The 18287-nt window shown below is 32.8% G+C and overlaps 1 long non-coding RNA gene across 1 annotated transcript; it reads left to right on the forward strand.

Annotated features, from left to right (window-relative positions):
• The first annotated feature begins 12145 nt into the window (after window positions 1-12145).
• LOC127722073 (uncharacterized) lies at window positions 12146-17934 on the forward strand. Its single transcript, XR_007991625.1, has 4 exons — window positions 12146-12276; window positions 13576-13673; window positions 15409-15485; window positions 17463-17934. It is a non-coding gene; the product is annotated as an uncharacterized LOC127722073 (long non-coding RNA).
• The last annotated feature ends 353 nt before the right edge of the window (window positions 17935-18287 follow it).

Here is an 18287-nt window from a genome sequence, read left to right on the forward strand (position 1 = left end):
ATAAATCTAGCAAATGAATCAAACATTTACTGCTATAGTTTAGCACCAAAATCACACTAAGGCGTGCAAAAACAAAACAAACCACGGGACACATCAATTATACTTGTGTATACTTTTGTTTGTATGTTGGTAGTTTTTTTTTGTTTCTGTCATGGCATTGTCAGTTTGTTGACGAGAGTCAAAGGATACCAAAGGGCCATAAACTGACAATGCGATGGTTAAAAAGAAAACAATCAGACAAACAACAGTACACAAAACACAACATAGAAAACTAAAGACTGATCAACACGAACCCCACCAAAAATGTGGGTGATCTTAGGTGCTCCGGAAGGGTAGGAAAATCCTGCTCCACATGTGGCACCTGTCGTGTTGCTCATGTAAGTACAAATCCGGTATTCGGTAGGTCACATTCGACTTAAGAGTTTTTATAATGATCCCTTTTGTATCTTTCGCCTCTCTTGAATGTGACACGATATAGTACATCAACAAGTTATGTAATTTTAGCTTGCTTTCAGTAACCATGTAGATCCCTTTTCAGCTTTGTTTTACTTGTATTTGTGTTTTGTTGTGTATCCCAGATAGAAGTGATTTCACTGCAATTATGGTTATCATGGATGAAACGAATAACACATGTGTGCGTAGTACAAAGCCTATGTGCTGTGCCCAATTAGATGCGACTTGGACAAGTTCATGAATATAATTTGATTAGATGATCTTCTATGCTCATTTATCATTTTTTTTAAAGATAGAATAAGGTTGGATGATTTCAGAAAAGGTTGGATCACGGAAGCATCCTCTTGATACTGTGCTGTATCTAAAATATCAACAAAATGTCTAAAGAAAAAACAAACAATTTCATTAATATAAAACATTATTAATTACAACAAAGACAAAAACACTAAAATACGTACATACATGTATGTACGTATCACAATTATACACTGCACAGTATAATTTTCAACCTGCAATTATACTAGTAAAATCAGTTCTCACTCGGTTTCTCGTGACTGCAGTATTTGATGAAAAAACACAAAACATCAATAAGCATAATGTCTCCATGAATGTATAACAACCTACTTCTATCCTTTTCAAGCGGGTTACGTTGCCACACATCTATCAAACAAGACTAGGCCGACCAGTCTGAGAGAAAGAAATCAAATGACATAGATAAGTGATAACGTTTGATGGTTATAAAATATACACAGACTTTTGGCAAGTCCAAATCATATGTTAGTCTACTGAATAACACAACAATCTAATGACTCGGATGTTGAAGTATAAATCCATTCATCATTGTTCCTTGTTGTATTATTAACAACTCTCGTTAGTCTGTCCATAGGTGCTCTGTAATGTTCGTTTATCCAGCTAGTTTTGTAGACCATAAACTCTTTAACGGAAACCCGAACAGTTCCAACGAAGACACTTTGAGAGGCCACAAATCCAGTCTCCGTTGAATCCACTCTAAAAAATCGGTTACCGAACTCTGTATTACATATTTCGTCGGAATTAAAAATACATTAGCCTTCTAATTTATCTGGGGAAACAAGAAAACACAAACCGATTAAATCCTCCTGTTCATCTCTTGTCAAAAGGTAATACTTTTATAATCTCTGAGTCTTTGTATATTGTATTCGGTTACTTCTAACTTCTAACTTCATAACATCACATATTGAATTCAAGTAATACATAAGTAGTGCTGTATCATTTTTGGGAACAGAAACTTCAACACTATTATCCGTTATTTTTAGCTCCTGTCGTATATTTGTGAATAATCTGAAGCTATCCGTATATAATTTAACTGAATTATTCATTGAGTTATTTACACTGTTTGAAGAAATATGATAATGATTAAGAAAACTATTGACTATAGAAGAACAAAGAAGTAATATATCGATGTGGAAATAAGGCACATATAGTTGCTGCCTACTATTTCATGTAGTTAATGTAAAAAGATTGGCTTGATATCAAACTAGAAATTGGCAATAATTTCATAAAAACTTTAACGCTTTAACGACAACTACTGAATTACCTACTTCTCTCTTGGGGCAAGCACATACATAATGTGGCGGCGTCAATTTGGATGTGCGGGACATAGGATGCAAACATACACAGCAACATTATGTCAACTTAAGATTTCATGCAAGGCAAATCCACACAACTTTTTAACAATCCCGCTTTAACAGATGCAAGTCCAAATCCGATCGATTTTTTTGAAGACCATGAATAGTTGAGTTGTTGAATTTGCTTAATACTTGCATATGCATGAAACATTTGCCACTGGACATTAAACAACAATAATCAATTAATCAATTATTGTTTCGTGTATTAGTATACAGATGATGAGTTTCTTATAGCTGGTTTGACTCCTTTGTGTGAAAGATATGGCGTTTCAATTACCATCAAATATTTTTATTCTAATATAATTGTAATATATCGATTGAAAATTGAAAAAAATGCACATCTGATTATTCTGCGAGTTAATCTCTGTCACAAGGTCGAATCCGTAACGTCTTTATTATCGGAAATATTAGTATCAAAGAGTCTAAAATGTTATTCCGTTTTGACCCATAATTAAGTGACATTTGAAAAATACGCCATAATGTTGCGGTTGTCCCCCATTTTCTACATAAGGAAATGCCTGTACCAAGTCAGGAATATGACAGTTGATTTCCATTCGTTTGATGTGTTTGAGCTTTTGATTTAATCATTTGATAAGGAACCTTCCGATTTGAATTTTCCTTTGAGTTCGGTATTTTTGTTATTTTACTTTAGAACTTTAAAGTAGACATGACCTAATGCTATCAATCATACTTTGAATTTTAATAAGTTTGAAAACTCTTTGAAAATGGCCGTCCTGTGTAATATATTCAGGGACATTTGGCCCTACCTTTTGTAGCTGTAGATACAAACAGAATAAATCTACTTGCATGGTATAGTATACAGTGGAAAGCGAGTTCATTCTTTATAAAACCCATCTAACTCAATTATTGAGCTAAATAAAAGACATCAAAGCACACAATATAATGAAACTGTTCATGTTACAGGTCTACATTTTAAACTTAACATTTAAATCGAAGGCTGCACACATGCTTATTATTAAAGACGGGACGGGCCTGTTATTTTGTTTGTTCGGTCTGTACTTGCAAGACATGTACAGTCGCGATTGATTGATTCTCTTTATTTCCTCCATTATACTGAAGATTACATTTTTTAACACAAGTATACAATTACACGAAAAAAGAACAACATATAATTACAACCTTCAATTAAAGCACAAAAAACAAAACAAACAAAAAAACAAAAAAAAAAACAACATACATTTTACATATACATGTATATCTATATGTTATATTTGCTTGATGGCAAATATTTTAGTGTCCAAAATTAAATCTATGCTGAGATAATTCGCCTTTAAATTTTCCGTACAGATGAAATATATGATCTGCCAAGCAGCACATTATGTTTCTCCAGTTGTCAGAGTTCACAGATTGCATAAAATCTGTAATACCACCAAGTAAAGCTACGACTATATCGCCATCATCTTGTTGAAAAAAGAGTACAGATTCCTGAACTGGTAAAACATCAACAATTCCGTAGAACATGTTATTTCTTGCATCCAAAAGTTTTTCACAGTACAAAATTAAGTGTTGAACGACATCAGTGGAATGACAACCGCATATAAAAGAGCATTGGTCATCCTTTATTGCTATTGAGCCCAGTTTTACCATGACTAATACTTTATCATTCAAATGCGGATAGACAACGGCAAGACGTAAAAGTCTGTGAATAGATAATCTGTTTTGAATTTCGTAGTAAGACAAAGTTCTGATCGACACTGAATAGATGATTTCCAAATATCTTCTTCTCGGATTTCAATTGATTGACTCACAATTTTGGACCATATTTTTTTTTATCCGGGATATACAGATCATCCTTGTAACTCTCAAGAAAGGAATGCATGTCATATTTAATCAAAGTTTTTATTATTAAGTCATATGTTATTGACCGCTTATCGGATTCGCCAAGCAACAGTTGACTGAGACGTAGAATAAATAATTGTTTATGAGTTGTATTGGATTTAGCTCTGAACAACCGTCCAAGGAACAATAATTTGAATTTATATACTCGTTTTTCCTGTGTGTGTGTAAAACTGATAGTCGAAATTATGTTTCAAAATATATTTTATGTTTTTCCCGTCGTGTATTTGCATGAAATATTTGCCACTGGAACTATACCAACAACCAATCAACCATGTAAGCATCCAATCCAATTAATCAATCGATAAATTTAGATCTGAAAATGACGCGAGTTTTCCACATGATAATCTTGTTTATCTAATTGTAGTTCAACAGTCGAAGTGAAATCATGTAAAATTTAATATAATGATAGTATATTTAAAGGTTGTATTTAAACTGTGATGCTGGTTTCAATGGCGATTATACCATTAGTCTCATGTTATGCAGTTTGCTATACACGTGTAAATAAGCACAAAATTGTAGGGATTTCGACATTGCAGTCTCTGTAATAATTATTTTATTCTCCTTATCAATCAATTAGTTAGTATGAGAATCTTCGCAGGACATCAAACTGTGAAATTATTGTGTGTCGATATGCTCATTAGCGTCACTGTTTTAAACTTTAAGTATTAGATACAATACAAAGGTAACAAAGAAACAGGCCGGTAACAACCGTTGCCGGATAGTTTTTCTGCACGAGTAGTCAGGTCAAGGTCCGAGGCGATAGCCGAGGACCTTGACCTGACTACAAGTGCAGAAAAACTATACGGCAGGTTGTTTCCGGCCTGTTTTTTTGTTACTTTTGTTTTGTATCTGACTTGTACGACGTTTCAAGAAAGTAATAATACATTTTGCAAGACTAAATATTTGAGAAACTTAGATAGCCATAAAGCAGTAAATGTAAGTTATAGTATAAACACACTTTTTTTTTCATTTCCCTTCAACCGAGAGTTTTTTTCAAGAAAAAAATCAGGAATCTAATAATTTGATAAAAAAGAACCATATCAAGTAAAAGATGAATGTTGTACACATTTAAGACTTTTTAAAATGCAACTTCGTAAAAAAGTAATATATTAAAGAAATATTTTAGTGGTAAGTAAGCTAACGTTTGATTTTTATGGATGAAACGGAAAGCGGGGAGGGGGGCCTAATTTAATTTAAAATAAACATACTGTGATCTTTATTTTGATGAAAAAATGCAGAATGTGCCATTCCATCCCCCCATTCCCCCTTTAAAAAAATCGTAAAAATCGCACGTTTGTTACCAAATACATGAATTCAATATTCAGTGGTGGGGGTCCCGGGGGTTGTAACACCCCTTTTTTGAACGATCAATACATTTAAATGGGGACATCTAGTTGGACCCCCCTTTTTTGTCCTGGATTGGGAACCCCCTTTTTTAAAATGGCTGGATCCGCAACTGATATATATGTATATATAAATTCAATAACAATATAAATGTATCAAAAGAATGAATTTCCTACTTCATTAGTGAATGAAATGTTATGAAAAAATGGATTTTGTCTTAATATTATATATATTCAGGCATATACTTTGATTTTTTTTTAAATTCATGCTCGTCTCTAGATCTGCAAGTGTTGATCGGGATTAAACACGTGTTACTATATGGTCCAATCGCAGCTTACCGTCCAAAATTGATGACATAAGTTGAATGATTTTCTTCTAGATTTGCTGCTTATTTGGACGTGTATTACACGAACACTTTTTTTATAGGATCAATCGTGCATTGGTGAGTTGATAGGGATTTTATCTTTTGATAAGATTTGATTTTTATTTACTTATTTCCTGTCTTTTTTTTTATTGAAATATGAACGTCGGTATCATCATTTCTTTACTTTCAGCATTGTCCAAAATACTATTCATGTCCATATATCGAAGAAAACATTTATTGACCGATTATTTTGCTTCATAAATGGGGCGGTATGTTATAAGAATGTAGGACAGAAAGTCACAGGACAAAAAGTCACGGACGAAAAGTCACAGGACAAAAAGTCACAATTCAGTTTTGAGATTATTTTTCTGTGAACAAGAAAACACTAAGTTTAAAAATATTTTTTTGATTTTTTTCTTGAACTATAATATATCAAGCAACTTTATAATTAAAATTTATTCAATAAATATCAATGATGATCAAATAGTTGTTATGATAACAAAATGTCAAAGTGGTTTGGCACTTAAATGGATTCATGGTGCCAATAAATATATCATTGGCATGATTAAAATTTAATAATTTTTCATTTATCAAGGCTTATGAACAATTTCCTAAACTTAAAAATGATTAAATGTAAAAAAAAGAAATTATTCAAAGATCTTTCTTTTATATATTCAGACAATTGTCAACACATTATTTGTGACTTTTTGTCCTGTAACTTTTTGTCCTGTGACTTTTTGTCCTATCAAATTTGTGACTTTATGTCCTGTGACTTTTTGTCCTGTGACTTTCTGTCCGTTTACCGTTCTTTTCTGAGTATATTAACTATTTACTTTTCAACGCCATCACCCAAATATTTTTGTTTAAATTAGCACTATACGGTATTCGGAAAATCAGGAATCATGCAGAACATTCATTTGTCATCTGCTGGACCATAGTAAATTTTTTCTCATAAAATTTGGGATCAAAATATCTTTTTTTAGGAGAAAACCATACCCCCCCCTTTTAAAGTTAAATGTCTAATCCCTTAGTGTACTGATATGAATAGTATTTTACTGAAAATGTTTGAAAAAAGATATCGATGCTAACGTAAATATTTTGTTTAATAAAAAGACAGGAAATATGTCGGTGAACCAAAAAGTTCAAATCTAATTGAAAGTTAAAGTGCCCATGAACTCACTGATCACGCACGAGTGAATCTATTCATAAAAAGTGTCCGTGTAACAACTAAAAAGAGTCCGTGTATCATCTAAAAAGAGTCCGTGTAACACCCGTTAATGTACTGTTTTTCTATAGCTCTGCGGGGGGCAAAGTCGTACAACATCTGTTACAAATCTTGAGGTCAAATATGTTAAAGGGTCCTGTCTGGTGAATGTTATCTTAGTGTAGTGTTAGCAGACTGTAGATTCAATAATAAATTTTGTTCACGGAACCATTGATACTAAACAAATACGGTGTAAATGTAATATATTTATTATGAATATTACACTAAATAAAATGAAAATGTATTTTCTGTACTAAATATATAAAACATATTAAATTGTTTGGCCTTGGGAAATCACTCAACTATCTGAAGAATAATTTTGCTCCAGGACTTTGTATGGAAGCGATTCTTTCGTGGAAAGTACACCAGCTGACAAGCCACTACGCTCAACTTGAAAAACACAATTGACAAAAGAATGACAAAACGATTAAGCTTCATTTGACGGTCCATGCGTGGCAGTGGACCAGCCCCCGCGTGACGTTGGGCTACAATGTTTTAAGGTGTTGAGTTGAGGTTGGAGATGTTAAATGAAAAATGCTTGGAAAATTAATGAAAATTATGAATGATAAGTGAAATATTTGAAAAGGTGCCAAGAAACTCTGACGAAATAGTGATTAGAAATCAGATGAGTCTGAGTGACCCCAAGTATTTAGAATGAGGAATCCCCCGGGATCACCTTCAATAAGTCAACGAATAACACAATAATAAGGTAAATAAAAGAAACAAAATATACATATAAAGCAATCATGCATGCAGTTCTCCTGTCCATAAATTCGAAGTTGACTATAATATAATTAATGGTAAACAGATTCAGCAAGCTGCTATTGTGCATGTTTTATAGAGGTTGGTTGAGTGCGAATATAACGCAAATAGCAATCTGAAGACCAACGACCTAACGTTTTAATCATGTGATCCTCTATGTTAGCTTGAGCAGTTGCGGTTCCAGCACCTACTAGTATTCCTAATAAATGACCTGAAAAGTTTTTTAGGATCATAACCGCATAACTCTAGTACATGTCTGATTTTTTGTTATAAAGAATTCTCTTTCCATGGCTAAATGGCTTAATTTTGTGTAACTGAATATCTATACCCTTACGAAATGGATCAGTTTTTGACTGTTTCAAGTGAAGGTTAGCAACATTGTCTGTGAATGAAATGTCTGATATACATAAATTAATTGCAGGTTCAAATTGTTCGGATTTTGATAACAGTTATTTCTCCGCATCGGAGAAAGCCAAACAAAGAAATCACGCTAGCTGTTTCTATCATGAGGTCAATGAACTTTGAAAAAACTCCTTTTTGTTTTCTTTATAATTTGTTCAAGAATATCAAAAGTGATTGGTAGCCTTACTCTCTTGTTCTGAGTTTGGGATCGTTTGATAGAATTTAAGATCAATGTAAGCCTAGAAAATGGTTTGCCGTTATATAGTTCTAAGGGATCACTACAATTTTCCTTCAAATAGTTGTACCTGATTCACCAGAGATAAAGTTTAATTGTAGAATAATAAAGTTTCAGAACTGTTTGACAATGGGCAACAAAATATATAAGGATTTCTTCCGAAACTGGGGCCAAGTTATTTGTAAATGTCACATTATTTAACAGTAAATATCTCTTAAAATGCAGGAAACCAATATCATACACGTCCTTAGTCCTTTTAGATATAGATGTCGTCCATAATTTGTACGACAGTTTGTTTTAACACCATATTACTTCTGAGATTTTGGGACACGGTTCCGGAAGGGGGTCTGCATCTGGTGCCAGGCTTCTGAATCGTTGTATCTGAAATCGAGATAAGGCATCACTTATATCGTTTTGTAAACCTGGCACGTGTTTTGCACTAAAAAAGAAGTTGTTTGTACATGCGCACCATGTTAATTTTCTCATTAACTTCATAATATACAAACATTTTGATCTGCCTTTCCTTATAATCTCGACTGTAGACATATTATCAGACCAAAATAACACTTTTTTTGTTTTCCATGAGGCGCCCATAAAACAGCTGCCACAACGATTGGGTACAATTCAAGAAATGCCATTGAATGTTTACTGTTTGTGATGTTTTTTATTTCGGTCGGCCATAACGAATAAAACCACTTTCCACCAAAATATCCATCAAAACCTATAGTTGACGATGCATCCGTGAATAATTCCATATCGTAATTAGATATAAATGTAGAATTATAAAACATATTAATTCCATTCCAATTCTTTAGGAATCGTAACCAAAATTCGAGATCTATCCGACATTCTCTATTTAAACGCACATAATGATGTAATTCTTTCGCTATGGTTGATAAATTGATTAGATAAGACACAAATGACCTGCCCGGTAGTATAACTCTTGATGCAAAATTTAAATGCCCAAGCAGCTGTAGAACTTCTCTTTTAGAACAAGAGGATTTGACACTTATACTTGAAATAAACTCACAAATCCGATCAACTTTTTCCTGCGGTAAACGAGCTTCCATTTTTTGTGAATCGAAAATGATGCCAAGATATTCAAGAAACGTTACAGGGCCAACAGTTTTGTGCATTGCTATTGGAACATTTAAGCGTTTAAAAATCATCATCATTAATGCCATTAACCGCTCTCCGTCAGCGTGTGGTGGATCTATAGTTAAGAAATCGTCCAACAGGTGTAAAATGTTATTGACCTTGTAATTTTTTGTGGCAATATAAGATATTGCTTGTGACAAAGTATCGAATATAATGGGACTAGATCGGCAACCGAAAGTTAATCGCACATAGAAATAATATTTTTCCTCCCATTTAATACAAAACAAAGGCCATCGTGAAGGTAAAATAGGACAATTTTTGAATGCATTGGAAATATCGTACTTACATAACCAAGAGTTTGTCCCGTATTTCAGGATAATATCTATAGCGTTGTCGATCTTGACGTACGACATAGAGCAAATATCTTTGTCAATTAATTCATTGATGCTAAAATGAATATCACTTTAATGAGGTGCCGATAAATCCAATATAAGTCTTTTTTTCGTTGAATATTTTCAGGAATCGATCCATGTTCCTTTACGAAACCAAATTGCAAGCCATGAGGAACAACATTGTTTATTTTTTCCAAAGCTTTTGAATACGAGACAAAAATATTTTTTCTAAAAGTTTTCCTAAAACTGATGTTAATGTCACAGCTCTGTAACTGTTGGGTTTAGTTTTATCTTTGTTACTTCCTTTATACAGAGGAATACTAATACCATGTCGAAAAGAAACAGGTATATATTCGGTTTTCAAGATCATATTAAAAAGTTTACACAAACATTTGATCACTTAATCACCGCCATATAGTATATTTTCGTTATTAATACGAACCGGTCCCGGTGCTTTCCCACACTTTAGAGTATGTATTTGTTCACAAATTTCTTCAAAGGTAATTTGTTTTTCAAGTTCTGGAATAGATGCTTTATCACTATTTTTAAAATATGTTTGCACTTTCGACGAAATTTCCTGAACAAAAGTTTCATTATGTGTATACAGCAGGGCAGCAACGTAACCACACAAATATATAAATCAAATTAATAATTTTTTTAAAATAGAAGATCAAAGTACAAATTAAGCTTAAGACCCCTATGGATCTGTAGGGGTTCAGTTAATGACATATCGGTATCATGACGTCATGTCTACTATATTGATTATGGCGTCATCTATTAATGTTATTGTATTTACTTGTTTATTTTTATACACATCTTGGCAGGAAAAGTCCCGTGGGCGATAAATTCGTTATAGGGTTCACTTTACTGACCCCTACGGATCCATAGAGGGTTAGTGAAATCCCCTAAGCCTATCTATAACTAATATGTATGTTCGTTCCTATTTAAAAGAACCCCAGCACCTTTGGATGATGTGCCTTTACAAATAGAACTATAATACAACAGTTGATCATAAATAAGAATTAAGTCAATGTTGTTTATTTTCTGCATTATTCACTCTGGTCAGTACAAAAGATCGTGTTTCCAGGTATATTCCGGATATTTTGATATAAGAATAAGAAGATAATGTGAATTTTACTCCTTAGTACAGCCGCTGATATTAGACTGGGACCAGCCTCGGAAAGTTAAGTAATCAGTAACTGCGAGCTTTCCTTAAATTGTATTATTTTGTTTAGTTTTACTTGTATTTGTGTTTTTGTTATACATTATACTGGGGTCAAAACGTTAACTGCTTTTACCTATATTGTTTTATTTTAAGATCTCCCTTACACATTTGTTATTTATGACATTTGGGTTCATGATACACTTTGATAGTCTGTTATATTGTATTCAAAACTTGTAGAGCTTTAGAGCTTGTATGTCTTATATTTTTGCTTTCACTAGTCACCGCCTTAAGGTTCATCATAACAAATGGACATAAATGGCTGTATTTACACCTTAAAAACTACTCTGTGTACAGACTTACCTGTCCAGTTTGGTAAGTTTTAAGGCCTGGCATCCACTAGATATATAAAAGTTAAATGCATTTTTTGTTTCAGAAAGATATAATCACTTTTGGATTTTGATGGGCATTTTTTTTCCTTTCTGCAGAAGGTTTAAAAATAAACAAACACCTGAATTGCTTTGATACTGTCCACTCAGTTAAACCCTTTAACTCACCTATAGTTGTGTAGATACCTATTGTCTGTCTATTGTCCGTGTCAATCAAGGACAATCAATACAATACAATACAGTTTTTACCTGAGAGGGAGCATCTCAAAGTTTTATCCCAACTTAGTTCATTTTTACACCTTCTGCAGAAAGGAAAAAAAATGGCCATCAAAATCCAAAAAAGATTTCATCTTTCTGAAACACAAAATGCATTTAACTTTTATATATCTAGTGGATGCCAGGCCTTAAAACTTTCCAAACTGGACAGGTAAGTCTGTACACAGAGTAGTTTTTGAGGTGTAAATACAGCCATTTTTGTCCATTTGTTATGATGAACCTTAATTGCAGTTCGATTTTTTATTTTTATTTTCGTAGCTCCCTTGCTACAAATGTACGCATTTTTGTTTTTATCATAATACATAATGCATATATTTTGTATTGAGCTAAATTCCTTTATATTTAACAAACCATTCAAATCATAGGAAAAATAGTTCAAATGTCTGTTAAGGTATTTTGTTTCCTTGTTATGTTATTTAAATCGTTGTATTGTGTGTACATGTGTAGTGTCAAATTTAAATGAAAATGCTAATACATGTGTGTTATATTGATTAATAGTTACATAGCTACATGTAAACAATACCACGTGAAGGTTACTCTAAACACTTTAAAACAGAAGTTATTTGGAGACAATATAATATGACCATCACAGTTACTATAGAATACCAGTGAGTATACTAATCTGCCTTATAATTAAAAACAAATATTACACTTTATAGATATGCTGGTCAATTCATGACATACTAACCCGAATAATTCAGTCGTTATATTCCGCTGATCTACGATTACTCCATTAATGCCTGAATGCATTGACAATGAAAAATCTTCAATCAATCATTCGGAATTAGCTCGGGACTTACCTATCTCGATAAAATTGAGCTAATTGATGATTGGTCACCTCTTCTACAGGGCACCAATCAAAATTCAGGATTTGTGAAGAGTTTTTATCGTGTAAGGAATTCAGGCCCTCGCAAGTAGGAGAGATCGATTACGGGGAGGGACTGAATTATTCGGGTTAATGACATACATGATGATGTATACTGATACAAGGGAGATCAATCTTAAAACTATGCGTTTCGAATTGTTCTGGGGAAAGATTTATAACTAATTTCATAATATGTCATTATATTCCATTGAATGACTTGGTTGGCTACAAGTAAGTTTTAGGCCAATTCTGCTCAACACAAGTTTTATCTGAGTTACTTTAAAGTTGTTACATAAATAAAGAAAAAAGATATTTTAGTAGACGTAGGTGAAATATATTTAATGAATACCTAGTTTTAGATTTAAACTAAACTCTTATGGTTTAAAGAATCATTTTATATACATTTTCAGTTTCCTACTTACGTTTGCAGTAATATTGGTTTAAATCAGACTCGTCTCCAGTTTTCACAAGGCTAGCCTGGCATAAAGGCGAAATGCTTTTAATGTTTTAGCTCTTTCTGCTTCGATGTGGATTTAAACAGTCACATTTATATAGAGAACCCAACTCGAATTAATTGCAGTATTTATTTGAACGAACACAACCTTTTGGTAACAATTACTTCTTAACTAAAGATTCGGAGTAACCTAGGACGCACATACATGTAAAAGCATGTGTATTTCATCTTATATGTCTGTCAATGAAACTTGAAACTGATTTTCATACGAAAAGTGAGAAATTTCAATACACCGAAAACAAACTCTTATCTTTTAGAGTTTTCTTTGTTTTGTAGCGTGAAATTGAACATTTCAGTCGACAAGTGACCTGCAAATGTCTTTGGTTTATATCATTTGTGATTATTACTGTGTTTTTCAGATTTTCCCATCAACAATTGTAATTTACCAAAGAGGTTAATACTCATAACGTCCTAATCTTTATTTCGTGTAAAACTTCAAAGAAAAAACAGTTCATGTTTCATTAATTTAAGGACGAGAACAACTCTGATCGATCTATTTGTTATTTTTGTTGCTTCACATTTATATAGGTATGGCTGATGCTCTGGTGGAAGATTTGAGAGATTGAAAGAGGAAATTCTTGTCGTCTTCCCGGATGCAGTCGTGATGAGCACAATGGGCCCAGAATGTAAAATTTATATATTATAATATGTCAACTTGTCGATCAGTAAATTAAAATCAAACTAACCTGTATCTTGGTATTGCACAAGGTAATATCTCTGCCAATTTTTCTGCAGAATTGGTCAATTAATCTCTATTCTGTAAACCCCAAACTAGACCTTTAGTCATAAATAAACGACAATTGTATTGCTGATCATGTTTTCTGTTTACAGTTTCTCTCTGTCTATTTTAGTTTTTGCCCAAAACACCAAAAAAAAAATGGTAAAAAAAAATGCCATTTAAGGGCAAACATTCCTTTAAAGAGTCTACTAACTATTTCGGCAAAATTTGACTTGTCTTGTGGATCATTATTGCTATATAAAGTGTCTTTCTTCCTTGTATAGATTTCATGATAATAGCCAAAAACGTAAAATATTGGAAAAAATCGTCATTAAAGAGCAAGAACTCCGATAAGGAGTGAACTGACTATTTCGGCCAGTAGACTTACAAATTGTTGATTTTGTCTTATTTAAATTTTTATCTATCTATTATATTTTTTTCAGATATAAGTCAAAAACGCAAAAAATGTTAAAAATTGCCATTAAAGGGCAATAACTCAATAAGGAGTCGTCTGATGATTCGACCGTGTATCTTATTTGTAGATCTTATCTTTTATAATGTTCAATATAATAGGAAAAAAAACCACTAAAAAATGGTAAAACGTCTATAAGAAGTCGTCTGACAGTTTTGGTGTAAATAGACAATAGGTATAGATCTCATTATTCTCGGAACATTTTTGTCACTGTCAGATTTTCTCTATTTGTAGCAGTTTTCAAGATACTAGATAAAACTTGCATTTTACCCCTTTGTTCTATTTTTAGCCATGTTGGCCATGTTGGTTGGTACGCGGGGTCATCGGACACATTTTTTTTTAATAGATACCCTGTGATGATTGTGGCCAAGTTTGGTTTAATTTGGCCCAATAGTTTCAGAGGAGAAGATAATTGTAAAGTTAACGAAGACGGACGACGATCGACGCCAAGTGACGAAAAAAGCTCACTTGGCCCTATAGGCCAGGTGAGCTAAAAAGTAAATCTTCATTTTAATGTTGTCGTTCTACTAACTATTTTCGACTTCATATTATTCATGCGCACAACAATAAGTGACAGGATAGTCAACCTGATGACGGTGGTCACTTAATTTTCATAGATGGTCAGGTGTAATATAAAAATGCAAACCACATATCGTAGCTCAGCTTCAAGAAATATATAATAAAGAAAACTTCAGTCAAACACTCATATGTAAAGGTTTGTACAGTACGATACTGTGCATAAAAGTTACCAGAATTGTATAAATCACTGCATATGCAATTAAATGCTTGAACCAGAGAGCATGAAGATTGACAGCCAATACTTAAGAAATCAAATATATTTGAAGTACAAAGTCAGTATTATTACAGCAGAAAAAAGTAATTTAGACTTTGACAGAAAATGAACAAATATATAACATGATAACATTTGATTAAAAATTAAATTTCGTCACTTATTACAAGTCATTGAAGAAAGAATAACAGGCTCATGTGCTTTTAACCAATTCTTTTGATTTATTTAGATTAACTACTATATTCTCCAAAATTCATGTGTACGCCCGGGCGTTTTTACTTAAACGTAGCTACGGGCCTGACAAGCTTGCTTTTCCACTAATTTCTTATCACTTATTGTCTTGCAAATTGTGTATCATATATAAGAAAGTTTTTATTGTAGCTTCATATGAAATTACAGTAGAAGGTCATCTCGTTTTCTCAAAACTAAAGCTCGGAGGTTATCCATATAATGACGATGTAAGTACCTAGTATGTTAAGGCTAGTTCTCTCCCTTGCAACATACAGGTATCTGAGTCACCCTTGTTGTCAGAGCCAAACAGATAAAGGACAGGGAACCAGTCTACTAGTATTCTATAATCTGACATAATAGTATTTTTACTCTTGATAAATTCTTGATTTTTATGATCCATGTAGTCATATAAGATCCATTTCCATATCAAAATAATGGAAAAAAATGAATATTGAAATCTGTCAACGGAAAAAAACCCATCGAAATCTGTTTTGATGCATGAAACTGTTTACTCAGTAAGACTCGAAGCACGCAGATACATGTAAGACCGAGGCACAAGAATGATACGTTTGTTGTTCAAATGTAATTGAGACAAGTTTGAGCTTTCTTAAAAGCTGTGGACTGCTTCGCTCTACCCTAATTTAAGGGAATATGTGTGCACGTGGTTGATGATTTAGTATTAGAAATGTGGTATTTTTAGATATTGATTGATATAAAATGGATTTACTTTAAGAGTGTGCGTTATGGGTGAGCCTCTCTGGAGGTGTGCCTAGATAGGCAGAAGTTATAAACTACAGATAATGCATTTTTATAAACATTGTAATTAATTTGTATAGGAACATTGTTTAGCAAAACAAATCGTGCATATTGCAGATTGGCAAAGCAAGTAAATACGTATTAATAGTTGATATTTCAATATATGCATAATAAAACGAACGTGAATTGAAGACAGTTGATCGGAACTGAAATACACATAGTTAATATTCCGGCATTTAATATCTTATCCTGAGACGAGAAAAGTCTGTTATTCTTTATCCCATTTAGGCCAATAGCTGTTGCTGTATCTCAGCCGCATCATCAAGCAACCAATCAGAATCTATATGTGATAAGTTATTATATCAAGATGGCGTGTATGTCAACTGAAACTAATAGCTCCGCACCGTGATGCGAAGCAATATTTATAGTAAACATAATTTTAAAAGTCAGAGCCATTATAAGCTGTAATTACACGTATATGTCATATTCAATAAAATATTGTCTCAATGTACGAGGGTCTTGGTGTGGTTTAGAGAATAATGGTCAAACATCACTGATCAGAAAAAGGGTCAAAAGTGAAATAGAAAAAAGAATAGAGAATAATTGAGTGCTACGGAATAGATACAGAATGGAAAATAATTGAAGAGGAATAAAAAATTAATAAAAATGTCTTTCAAAATTAAAGTTTACAGAAAATAAAAATTTAAAAAGGACCAAAGAGAGGTCCAGAAAAACGTTTGAGAAATATTTTTTTTTGATATGATGACACTGTAAACGTTCACTAAAACTCCATTGTTTTGCCATAAAGGTCCCGAATGCCACTATTCCTTGTGTGTAGTGTCTTATATTGTATACCAATATTTTGCCTTGAATCGTGGTTATTGTTTTTAATCACAGCGCATATCTAATAAAGTGCCAAACTGCCAGTTGAATCAGGCAGTGGTGAAAACATGACAAACAAAAACCCGCTCAGCTTTGTATTAATTTAAGTTCAGAATGTATAATGGTGGGATGAATATAACATTCATTTCCTTTCCTTGTTCTGGTAATATAAGATATAATTTGGTTGAAATGCACTAAAAAGTTAACAATTAAGGGGAGCTAACTCCGTAATTTGCTATCATTCTAACCAAAATTTATCTAGTCAGATATTTCCCGAATTACTAGACAAGCAGAAACGAAAGACCTATCATTTCTAACTCAGGATGAGGGTACCTTCAAAATAGGGTGGTTAAGTCGGTGGGTCTTTTTTCTGCCATGTTTCGAATTTTTCTAAATTGCCTGATTCTTATCTTCTTACAAATACTGGCACTTAAATCAAATTAAACGTATCGAAAGTACTCCCTATTCCTGAATAAAAAATGACACGTTGTTTATTTTAATTATAGTGGTAACTGAAATATGTATTTTGAGATATAATTGAATCTTTCATGGTTGATTATTTACAGATAATGCAATGTTTACGACGAGTTCACGCTGGAGGTACACCGGAAGTTGTAAAGCGAGCTAAAAAGCCCACCTTTCTGAAATAGAGAAAAAACTGGAGGAACAACAACTGCTATACCACGTTTATTTTACTGTTTCAACAGTGCCATTAGATCAGATGAACTATTAATTCACCATATAGTACTGTCCAAAGTGCACAAAACAGACTACACCTATCAAGTCATTACGGTCATGTACTTATATATCCACAAATCTAACTGACATATGTTGTTTCGATAAAGTTTATGAACATCTACTGTAGGTATTTTTTTTAATACAGATCAATATGCATAAAATTGTTTCTTAATAAAATGACATCTAAACTTAAAAATCTGAAAATAAGATGAGTTTAAATTGATGAATTATAAGAAATACATTTTTTGTGCTGTCTTCTAAATTTCATTTTTGTTTTAGAAATAAAATATTTTCAATTTTCTCTCATTTATTCATTTCTTAGAAAATATGTCCGAGTAACTTACAGTTACCAAAGACAAACAAGAAGCTATTCAATGTAGTGTGTAAGGGGGTTGGGGTTTTTTTGTTTTTTTTTGGGGGGGGGGGGGGTCTTCCACCATCTTGGGTGCATCAATAACAGAACACAATTGGTCTCGGTATTTCAATAAACTACAATTTCTTAGATAGGAATATAACTCGTTTGTCAGACATTTAATTTAAATGTAGGAAATTATATGATTTTATCTTTTATATAAACTAACTGTACATTATTTGATAGACTTGGGGCCTCGGTGGCCAAGTGGTCTTGGTAGTTCGTCTACAGTGTTTAATAG

Source organism: Mytilus californianus, unplaced genomic scaffold (assembly GCF_021869535.1).
Source record: "Mytilus californianus isolate M0D057914Y unplaced genomic scaffold, xbMytCali1.0.p SCAF_12, whole genome shotgun sequence".
NCBI classification, from domain to species: domain Eukaryota; kingdom Metazoa; phylum Mollusca; class Bivalvia; order Mytilida; family Mytilidae; genus Mytilus; species Mytilus californianus.